This window comes from Amblyomma mixtum, chromosome 2 (assembly GCF_055824585.1).
Source record: "Amblyomma mixtum isolate Tamu chromosome 2, ASM5582458v1, whole genome shotgun sequence".
Classification (NCBI taxonomy): domain Eukaryota; kingdom Metazoa; phylum Arthropoda; class Arachnida; order Ixodida; family Ixodidae; genus Amblyomma; species Amblyomma mixtum.
In genome coordinates this window covers 158,752,286-158,761,060 of record NC_143013.1, presented here as the reverse complement: position 1 = coordinate 158,761,060, position 8,775 = coordinate 158,752,286, and the positions used below count along the sequence as shown (strand labels likewise).

General features: G+C 45.8%; 1 long non-coding RNA gene across 1 annotated transcript; it reads left to right on the top strand.

Annotated features, from left to right (window-relative positions):
* The first annotated feature begins 1,278 nt into the window (after nucleotides 1-1,278).
* LOC149361398 (uncharacterized) lies at nucleotides 1,279-8,107 on the top strand. The gene is made up of 3 exons (XR_016288396.1): nucleotides 1,279-1,406; nucleotides 2,908-2,963; nucleotides 7,892-8,107. It is a non-coding gene; the product is annotated as an uncharacterized LOC149361398 (long non-coding RNA).
* Nucleotides 8,108-8,775: the final 668 nt, after the last annotated feature.

The window sequence follows — 8,775 nt, the reverse complement described above, 5'->3', positions numbered from 1 at the left end:
ACCACCACCACCACAGGAAGGGCGGAAGATGGGAGTGAATGAAGACACCGCACTCACTAAATGCGCCTTTGATCATTCAAACCCATCGAGCTGGCATGGCGCAATAGCTAGCGCTCTCGTCTCCCACTCCGGATACCCTGCTTCGATTCCCCAACTCGGCCACTTTCTTACTCGGTGTTATTTATGCGGTCTGACTAGAAATCAGGCTAATTGCTTAACCGATATCATTAGAGTACCATCGATGCACTGCGCGCCAAGGCCAGAAGCGGCGAGCCTCATAGTGGCGCCATCTGTCGTAGACGGAGCAAACTGCCTGGCGCCGCTGCCGCGTGGCGCTCCGGTGGTGCTGCCATCTGGCGCAGCACGGTAGAAGCAACGCTGTTCAAGCTCATCCATCCCTACCGACCGGGTCTACGCGTCGAGGCGAAACCTACAGTAGTACTACTGACGCACTAACACTGAGAGGAAAAGCGCGTCTGGTACCACTAGCGCGATGTCGTCTTTCTCACGCCTCTGTCGCCGCAGCAACGCTAAGGCTGCGTGCGAATTTGGCCGAAGGCAAGAACTACCCAGCTCTTTCACGTACTTGATCTCTTCCCTCACGGCATAGTTTTGGTGTTAACAACCAGCTCCCAGGCGAGAAAAAGTTTGGTTGTCAGGAAACTAGAGGACAAAAACATTTTTGTAGGAATACATCACTACGGCAGGTTTCAAGCCGTCGTCGTGGCTGCGCCTCGGCCGTGTCGGTGCCGGAGAGCATAGCCGTTCTCATGGCAACCGCCGCAGCTGTGATGGGACTTGGCCTTGCCTGGCTCTTCGTGCGTTTAGTGTGGCTGCAGCGGCCGTGTGGGTGCCGGCGCTCCACCAGCTGCACATGTGCGTGACGTCTCCACACACCGCTCGCCTCGCACGGCGTTTAGCGCGGTTAGCGTGGCTGCGGCGGCCGTGTCGGTGCCGGCGCTCCGCCAGCTGCGCATGCGCAATAGAGCGGATAGGCGGCGCGGCGGTTGTATAAAGGGGCGTTTGGCGATGCAGCCCCGGCTAGGACACCTGAACATCGAGAGAACAAACTCCGCAGAACTGCGCATGCGCGCCCAGAGAGCAGGTGGAAAGGAGGACGGTTGGCGGATGTGACGCCGGAGGGTTTTTCGGTTTTCTGTTTTTGCGGCATGTAACTCTCAAACCCAGACGCCTAAAGTTATGCCGAGGCTGGCCGAGGCCGAGGATGGCGCGCGTTTCAGAGAACGGGCGAACTCGTGCATGCTCCAGCGCCTCGTTGCGCTATCTGTGCTTTCGTTTCTCTCTCGTGAATCGGCCCGCTGCTGTTTTGGTAGATGCGAGCTCGGTGAATTTTGCTCTCAGTTCATGGTTTAGGCAGTCCTACCTTCAACCTTTTCCAGACTGAGGTGAGTGCTGTCAAAGTAATTCATTGTGCACGCGCGATGCTGTTTCGTACTTGCCCGCCAACCAGATAAAATGTGTTCGTCGTCGCTCTGTCACCGCCTTGTGGCTTGTTGAAAGAGCTGCTGCACGACTGCGCAAGTATGTGACGGTCTCGATTATTAATGCGGCGTCTTCTGATGTAAATTTCGCGACATCATGCGGGTGAAGGCGCGCGAGGAGACCGCGGAGTGGCGTCGAGTAGGTCATTTTTTCGCGCTTGAGAGGACTGCTGCATGTTTGTTACTGTGCACCTATAGATAGTCGGTTGCCTCTAACGAAGGTTTGTCTTTTTCAAGATTCATCTCCTTCGCTCATGGCCTCTGTACAATTTGGCCGCAGCTGTTATTTCTGTGTGTGCCAGCGTAAACGCGCTGGACTGTGGGATTTTACTGCCTTCCTCGCAGCTTCAGCAGATGGGGTACGTGACTTGCGCTATGAAAGCGTCGGGATTCCCGACAGGTAGGTGGCGTTTACATGTGCAGACCAGTTGTATGTTTTCCTTCCCTTTTCACGCGGTGCTGCAATGCAGGAGATCAGCTTCTTTGTGATACTTCCGAAGAGCGAAAGAAGGGGTTGCTGGCCAGCGGAGAGCCTAAGTTTAAATATGAGCTGGCTCAGTGTGAAAAAAATAACTGGCGTACCTGGGAGTGCCACGAACCTTCTGTACAGCATGAGACTGCAGCAATGCATTCATTGTGCTTATCCACTCAGGCCCGTCACTGCCAAGTAACTCATGTGTAAGGCGACGGATGCCGCAAGGAATACGTGACTTCATTAGCCTTCAGCTAGCACTAGATCGATGCCCATGGAAATATTTATCGTTTTACAACCGAAATAACTGCATTGCTATAATTCTTTGAGTTTGTTTAAACATTTGGGATGCCTGTCCCTACCATAGTTTCCCAACACTTGTTCTGTGTGCTCCAATGCATTCGAGGAAGCTATGGCAAAGATTTCCAGAAAAAAAATTAATGCATTCATAAGTAACAGGCAGTGCGTGCCTTTAAGCCGCTGCCAAGGGCACTGAGAGGGTATTCAGACAAACCAAAGATGACGCTGAGCCAGCATGTCTTTTGGAGGAGAGCTAGCGGCTGCTGTGTGGACTTCACGTGGCTGTCAAGGGACAAGGCAGCAGCTGCTATAACCACTTTCCAGAACAGTTCATCCATGCAAGCAGCATATGCAGCATTTACCGTATCAGTGAATCCACTACACTGTTTCGTTTGTTGTAATTAATTGTTTTGGAAATGCACATCTAGTGCATTTACGAAACAATTAATTCGTGTGTGTATCAACCAGCAGCTACCAATGTCGTTACTTTGTTTTTCTGCTGCAGCAGGAGCCCTCACTTGCTGTACTCAATTCTCGGAGCGAGTTTGTTGAATTCATTTGTGCAAACTGGCCGTGTTTGTAGCATTACTCTGATCTGCAGCTTCTGCAGCGTGCACCTTTATTTATTTGCAGATCCTTCCACCAGCTGGATTCTACCTTGACCTCATTACCACAGTGAGCCGAGATTGGTATGGCGTAATGCATACTTTCGCTGTTTCCACAGGTTCAGAGCATGCTCCTGGTCAAGTTTTAAAAAGTTTGAATTTTTGAAAGCATGCCCGCAATGTATTTACTTTTATTGTGGAGTGTGTATTTTGGCACCTCTGCATTTTACGGTACGCTGTTGTTTGGAAAGTTGTTCGGAGCACTTTCGGCTACGTGATTTGCAGAGAGAGAAGTTGGGGAAACACAAATGCACCTATGTAATTTGCCTACGGAATGAAAGCAGCAGATTTAGATCTGTACAAGTCTGTACTAGATTCATAAGCAGACAGTGTGCCATATAGAACAAGCTATACACAGCCTCTTGTACATATATAACAGCTATTGTTCTGTGGGAGCACCCTTTATGTGAAGCTGCTGTGGTGGCTCAGTGATTATTTTGCTCTGCTGCTGACCTGAAATATGCGGGTTTCCTAATGCCTAAAATTCCTAAAAAAAAAAGTCTTGTGTGGAAGCACTGTGCGATGTCAGTGCACATTAAAGAACCCCAGTTGGTCGAAATTTCCGGAGCCCTTCACTATGGCGTCCCTCACAGCCTGAGTTGCTTTAGGACGTTAAACCCTCATAAACCATAAACCTACATGTGCGGTGGTGTCCAAAACATAGCTTTGTTGAAGGTATCTTGGCATGTAATAGGCCACAGCTTCTTGCAATCACTTGAGAGCGTCTGTTGCAACTTCTATGAGGCAACATGCCCCCAGATCTGTCGCCGTGTATAGCAGTTGCTTGGGTATACTAGAATTCAAGACAACCCTTCGTCTGGTTGCCTTTGAGTCAGGTGCCCAAGTGGTTCAAAGTTGAAACTCTTAATGGACTACAGACACCTATTTTTAGTTGCATGTTTTCTTCTTGCAAATGACGCATTGGACAGTGAACTTATGAATCACCACTTGCTTTTGCCTGCAACTGCTAAATAATTTATAACTGAATTTCTTATTTCATGTTGTTCTTGTTTCAGTTTTATCAACCGAACAATGGCAGTGACATGTAGTTGGCCTTTAGGTTGCGTCAGCAGGAAGAAACTTCACTATACATGCTTTTACGTTGGTTTGATTCACTACAACATTTAAACCAGCCTGCTTCTAGAAATGGAATGGCAACAAATGACGTATCAGCAGTTGTATTGCCGTTTTTATCGTGTCTCATGTGACCTAGATACCAACTACACATCACAGCCATCGTTCAGTTGATGAAAGCGAAACAACGTCAAGAAGAAATATAATTCTAAATTATTTACCGGCCATAGGCAAATATCGCACAGTGGTACATGTATATTAATGTCTAATGCATCATTTGAAAGAAAACACGAAACAAAAATTTGGTGTCTGTACTATTTTAGGCACCCTGTGAAATACTCTTGTGGAAGTGCTACACTGCATTGACAGCATTTTTGCTGTTTTCCTTCATGCGTTTTATCACCTGGAGAGTTTTTCTGTAGGTAATGTGCAAACACAAAGAATTGAAACTTCTGTTTCTTCAAGTGAGGACTAAATTTATCTTAATATCTAATATTTTATTATTGTATTATTAGTGCACGATTTATATTCATGATTCTTCTTCCAAAACTTCAGGGCCTTATTTAGCTCTCTTAGGCTGTTGTGCCATTCTTTAAATCTCTAGAGCTGGTTAACTGCTTCATGTTTTTGTGCTTTCTGTTGTAGTATTTCTGCTCTGTTAGCAAGAAAGATTAATCTCCAGCAAAGTGCGCCCTCCCAAACAGAGTGGTAACATGCTCGGTTTATTAATACCCCTCCGTCTATTCGTTATACTCCTGTGTACATGTACGTCTTTGAGGAACTGAAGTTTTTGTGCATAGGTGAGTATATATAGTTTGGAATTGAGATTTGAACTTACAGTTGTAAACCACAATTCTCAATTTCGCAGTACATGCACCATGACATGGTGCACCATGACATGGTGCATGTACTCGTGTGGGAAAAAGTAACACACCTGTCCCCTTTGTTTCAAACTGCATTTGATTTCCACTCTTTGGAGTGCAACTTTATTAAATCAAGCTTTGACTATAGAATGACAGCAGCAGCTTTGTTAGCCGGGCCACCATCAATGCAGACAACAGTACCGTCGATACACCCAGCTCTGTATGGCATTTGCGAGTGCACCGTAAGCACAGTTAGAGTAGTTCTAGGCAGTGGTGGCGGCAACGAAGGCAGCACACTATTGGAGAGATCAGTTGCCAGTGCTGATCAGTGGCAGTCGTGGAAGTAAGCCAGAATCTTGAGCTTCTTTCAGCAGCAGTCCTAGTGGGCAGGTCGATGCAAGCGTAAGTCATGAGCAGGAACAGGGCAGTCTGTAGTCCATAGTCACCACTCATGGGGAATGCTGGGAGAGAAGAAGGTATCTGGGTTCACAGACATACTTTGGTGAGGAGTAGCTCAGCTGCAAAAGAGCAATCTCATTAGAGGGCAGGGACTGCGGAACTTTTTTGGGGGGTTGGGGGGCAGGACTTGGAGTTTGTTCAGTTATTTGTTTATTTATTCCATGTTTTACTAAAATGATTATTGAATTTTATTTACTTTTTGTTTTTACTCTTATATTTTACTGCTCAAAAATATATTTGTTATTGCATGTAAAACTTAAATTGAAATCGGCAGCTTTATAACCTTTTCCAACCTAGCGACCACTACACTGGACATCAGAAAAAAAAGCAATGAAAAAAATCAAACAAAGCTAAATCAAAACCAAAACCATTTCGACGGCTTCTGGAAGAGACGAGGAATATCTCCATCATGATAGTTCCTCTCTTGGCCGCATCTTTTTAGGAGGGCAGCTTAAACGAGCAGACCGCCACGCGCAACGTGCTCAAGCAAACAATTTCTTTTAAAGTTTCCTCGTCATCCAATTCAAATATATAAATTCTACCAAGAGAATCAAATTTCATTTGAAAGAATGTGGTTAAAAGTTTGCCCTAGTTGTGAGTAGTTTTTTCGCAATGTGATAATATTTTTATCTCCAATGTACTGGTCACTACGATTTAATTGTTCGTATTGTTCTAATCCGTGCGCAAGCAGGTTACATTTGATTTTCAATATTGTTTGGTGCCAAAATTAAATAACTCCCACTATCGTTCGAGAAACACCCTGATGTGGATTTGTCGTCCAAGTAATATACTTCTGAGCACCATTCGGTTGTTTTATTTGTAGGAAAGACTCTAACTAATGAGGAAATTCAGGAAATTTTGTTTGGAGACTACTCAAACCTTGATGTCAATTCGTACTCAGGTGGCAAAGCGGAAAAATTCCAACCACAGTCTGTGCTTCATAGTGAAGAAAGTAGCTACAATTCTTAAAGTGAAGATGAAAATGTGCTATTCCTAGGGCAACAAATAAATCCCAGTGTTCAGTATACTGGACATGGTTCTCCCTTGAAAACCGCTGTACTTACTGCCCTCGTAATTTGTTTACAAGCTTTTTAATAGCTTCTTAACGAGATAAAACCACCACAAATTTTTGTGCTCGCCACAAAAATTCGGGATGAAAAGGGATAAAGATGTAGATGCAAGGAGTGATCAACTGCATTCAGAAAGTTTGCGCATAGTCTGTGTGAGTTCTGCAGATCACATTCATGAACAGGGGTCAGTACAACTAGTACTGTAGCGATGTGATTGGTTGAGGATACTCAGATGAAATGCTTTATGACTGCCTATAAAGCAACTAGCTGAGCCGCGCTGTGCTTTACATTAATAATGTCCTAAATCTGAATGTCAGAAATCTCATCTGGGTGCATATATTAAGTTAGTCCGTAAGGTGTATTACAGTATATTTAAGAAAGTGATGAATACATGCATGATACAGTAAAATACAGTGAACATTCCAGTAACTTGCATAAACATTTCTTTCATAACAGCTATATATGAAAATCAAACTTTATTTGGCTGTTAGCACTCCCCTTCCCCCCCTTATATGAATGTGCCAGTCATGCCAAAATTAAATTTATTCATTCATTTACTTGGCCGTCATGTTCAACAATGGGAAATGGACACTTGCTGCTGGAGGAGTAAGGTAGAAATTGAAAGCTCCACCTTAAGGGTATGACGCGATGAGTTGAACGTAGTGGGTTCTTTCCCATAAATGCAGAACATCATTCTCTACTTCACACTCATAGATCCCCGGAAGTTTTCATACGACTCCTGGCGCAGTGGTTAAGCGATGCACCACTGCTCTGCGATGGCAGGTGCTGTCACCGGTGGGACTTGAGCGACAAAGGTTGCTCTTCCTGAGCGACCAATCATTAATTTAACTGCCACCCGCCACGGTCACCAGAAAATCCGGTGTCAGCGTCGGCATTGTGAGCGAAAAACCGCGTGCATGGCTCGGGCAGGTGGTGCCCATAGAGCAACCTAGGAGGCAGGTGGGCCATCTTGGTCACGTGACCTTGAGGCGTCATCACAACCTGCCCACCAGATAGTGAGCAAACTGCCCACCACGGCAGGTGGCAGTTAAATTAATGATTGGTCGCTCGGGAAGAGCAACGTGGGGCTCACCACTGGGAGTACCTGTCATCGCAGGGCGCAGTGGTTCATCGCTTAACTGCTGCACCACTGCTCCAGGAGGGGCATGTGGAGTCCCAGGAGACCAATAACGCTATTGTGTCATACCCTTAGGGCCGATATTAAGTGTCCCTTCCAATTTTTCTTATTCTAGGTCGTGGTCTAAATCTGCAATTCCTTCTGTTTCGGTTGCTATAATTTTTTATCAACTGCATAAAAACCTGCATACTTTAATTGTGGCGGTCAGTGCAATTGCTTCATCCACTACGCATTTCACTGTGCTAAGCAAAAACTTATTCAAGTTGTCAGGAAGCATGGGTAACCACAAGGGGAAAGTTGCACTTCTACTGCCAGGGCAGCTGTGGTGGTTCTTTTGTGTGCTTGCAGGTCCAGATCAGCTTCTTCAAGCCCTTGTGCTGCACTGACAGCATCCAAGCAAGTTGTATTCCTTCGGTCAAGGAGGATGTTGTTTTCTGAAAATGTTCTGCGAGGACTACAGCAATGCATCGATTGCTCCAATGATGACATACTGCGTGCAGCATGAGAAACCAAATGGCAATAGAAAGAGCACATACACATACCAGCACTGCCTCACAAGTTCAGGCTGCAGATATTATTTTGTCACAGCTACAAGACAGTGCTGGCACGCATATGTGTTTGCTCTATTGCTGTCTAATTTCTCACACTGTGCACAGTTTTATGTGCTGCCTCCAACTAGCCCAGCTTGTATTGCAACCTACATTCACGGCTGATAGGAGACTGTGCATGCAAGCTGCTGTTTACAGAAGTGGTATACAGGGTGCTCCGTTTTTATCAGTCGGGGTTGTAAAAAAATTCTCCTGCGCAAACTACTTACCTGTCTGGACTTGAGCACTGGCCATAACGTAGCTTATTATAGTCTGCGTTTTTCAATAATTGGTTTAAACATCAGAACTTGCTTGAATTGTCTGGAAACGGCTAAAAACTACACTTGTCTGCACGGAGAATTTTCGTCTAGGTAAGCGGAGCAGCATATTTGACAGGCTGTGCCAACTGGGGTACTGCGAGACCTACCCCAGCTCCGAGCAGGGATATTGTTTGCCTCGCAGTTCACCAGATGGCAAAGCCTCTCAAACCGGCTATCCCGCTCGCCTCCATGAAAATTCCGCGCGCAGACGACTCCAGTCCTTCACCGATTCTTGGCAGTCCAGGCAAGTTCCGGCGTTAAAGTATTTATCGGAAAACACAGATATCATAAGCTACCCTGTGGTCTGTGCTTTAGCAGAAATATA